This window comes from Pteropus alecto, unplaced genomic scaffold (genome assembly GCF_000325575.1).
Source record: "Pteropus alecto unplaced genomic scaffold, ASM32557v1 scaffold669, whole genome shotgun sequence".
NCBI classification, from domain to species: Eukaryota; Metazoa; Chordata; class Mammalia; order Chiroptera; family Pteropodidae; genus Pteropus; species Pteropus alecto.
In genome coordinates this window covers 820568-823013 of record NW_006442554.1, presented here as the reverse complement: position 1 = coordinate 823013, position 2446 = coordinate 820568, and the positions used below count along the sequence as shown (strand labels likewise).

The 2446-nt window shown below is 35.7% G+C and overlaps 1 non-coding gene across 1 annotated transcript; it reads right to left on the bottom strand.

Annotated features, from left to right (window-relative positions):
• Positions 1-377: 377 nt before the first annotated feature.
• LOC112471795 lies at positions 378-487 on the bottom strand. Its single transcript, XR_003043407.1, has one exon. It is a non-coding gene; the product is annotated as a U6 spliceosomal RNA (small nuclear RNA).
• Between the last annotated feature and the right edge of the window lie 1959 nt (positions 488-2446).

The window sequence follows — 2446 nt, the reverse complement described above, 5'->3', positions numbered from 1 at the left end:
TAACTAATGCTGTTGACCATCTTGTGCTTATTTTTCATCTATATTATTAGCTTGGTTGATGTAGCTTTTAAAATATTTTGACCATTTTTAAACTGGCCTGTTTATTTTATATTTGAGTTATATGAGTTCTTATATATTCTAGATATAAGTCCTTTGTTGGTTATATATTTTGCAAACATTTTCTCCCAGGTTTGCCTTTTCGTTTGAATAAGAGAAGAGCACAAGTTTTTAATTTTAATAAGTCCAATTCATTTATACTTTCTCTTATAGTTCATACTTTTTGAGTCATGGTTAAGAAATTTTTGCAAAACTCAAAGTCACTAAAATTTTATCCTATGCATTCTTCTAGATGTTTTATAATGTTGGCTCTTACATTTAGTTCTGTGGTCCATTTCGATTTAATTTTGTGTGTCATCCTTGTACAGGGGCCATGCTAATCTTCCCTGTATTGTTCCAATTTTAGTATATGTGCTGCTGAAGCGAGCACCATTTTGATTTAATTTTGTATATGGTCTTAGGAAAGGGTTTAGGTTCATTTTGTTTTGCATATGGCTGTCCAGTTGTTCCAGAACCATTTGTTGAAAAAGATCATCCTTTCTTCATTGAGTTGCTTTGTCATCTCTGTAAAAAATCGGTTGGGTTATTTCTGGAAATACTTCAGTTCTGTTTTTCTGTTTTTTTGTTTGCCTGTCTAAATGCCAGTACCACTATTGGCATTGCTATAGCTTCTGTATTATTGTAGTGTTACTGATTACTGCAGCTTAATTAGTCTTGAAGTCAGGTAGTATAAGTTCTCCAACTTTACTCATTTTTCCACAGTTGTTTTGGATATTCTAGGTCTTTTGAATTTCCATATGGATTTTAGAATCAGCTTGTTGGTTACTGTAAAAAGTCTGCTTGTGTGTTGATTGAGATTGAATTGAATCTATAGATCTATTTGGAAAGAATTGACATTTTAGCAGTATTGAGTTTTCAGTTCTATGAACAGGGTATATCTTTCCATGTGTTTAGGTCTTTAATTTCTCTCAAAATTGTTTTCTGGTTTTCTAGTGTACAAATTGTATACATATTTTGTCAAATTCATAAATATTTCATATGTCTACATTATTTTAAATAGTATTAGTTATTTTAAATTTTTAATTTCCAATAGTTATTTGCTATTATATAAAATACAATTGACTTTTGTATATTGATCTTGTATCCCATAACCTTGCTAGGCTCACTTATTAGTTCTAGTGCCTTTTTTGTAGATTCTGTATACTTTTCTGCATAGACCTCTTGAGTTGGAGGAGCCTGGGAGGTGGTTCTATAAATTGTCTCCTGGAGATTTTGAAATGAGGAAGTCTTGAATCTGTGAACCCTTGATCCATTTCTGCCTTTCTGCAGTTATTTGGGCTCAATTCTTGGCCAAAACCTTTATCACCTATGCCATATAAATTTCAGCACATAAACTAATAAACCTGATGAACTTGAGCAGAGCAATCTGCCTACCTTTTTTTCCCCATCTCTGTCTCCCAATCAGAACACAATCACCTCAGTTCTGCTCTGGCAATGAAATAAGGTAGATCCTTGGGGCTCAGTAGCTCCTGGTGAACTACTAAAAATTCTGTTGCTCACCCTATAAATACTCTTCAGTCTCAGTGTTCCTCTTCCCTCTAAAAAATAAGGCCCACAAAGGGGCCAGATCCTCTGGTTCATGGAAACACCCCAAAATAAAGAACAATGTGGTTATATCTATCAGAGTGCATGCACCAGCATGATATTTCTCATTGTGGGTAAGTCCACAAGTCCCATTCCCTTGCCCTCTGTCTTCCCCTCTGTATACAACTCTCCCTTTTGCCCCACTGTACCAGTGTAAGTATCAGGGCTTTCCTTCTAGGAATTTATGTCCTGAGCCGCATGTTCAGGCTCCACAGCTGAACACTGAGAAAGACACTTTGTGCTGACCACTGGGACATGGTCTTTGTTTCCTGCAAGCTCTTTGAGGAATGGGGCCCCACATCCTTTCTATTATCCTTTTTATTATCCTAAATTTGATTTGGAATTATCAATATGAATTAAATGATATACCTTCTCTTAAAACATGTATTTCCTCACTCTGTTCCACTAAATAGAACAGGAAATCATGACCAATCCAGAGCCACAAGCATCCCTAACACCCAGATTGTGGTATCAAATACCATTCCCCACTAAAAGGAACAAGGGCTCCCTGGAGAAATGTCTGATTCCAGGTCTGGGGCAGCTAAGATATATGATGAACCTGGAAACTGGAATATCAGAAAGCAAAAAAGCTAAAGAGTACTAAATCCGTGTCAAACAGACTCAGAAGCCAATCCAAACAGGCTTTTATTGGACAAAGATAGGACAACTATGCATCAATAAGAGTAATAACTGCAATGGGCTGAAAAATATCAAGTGTGTTTAAATTCATGAGTTCACAGTGGTA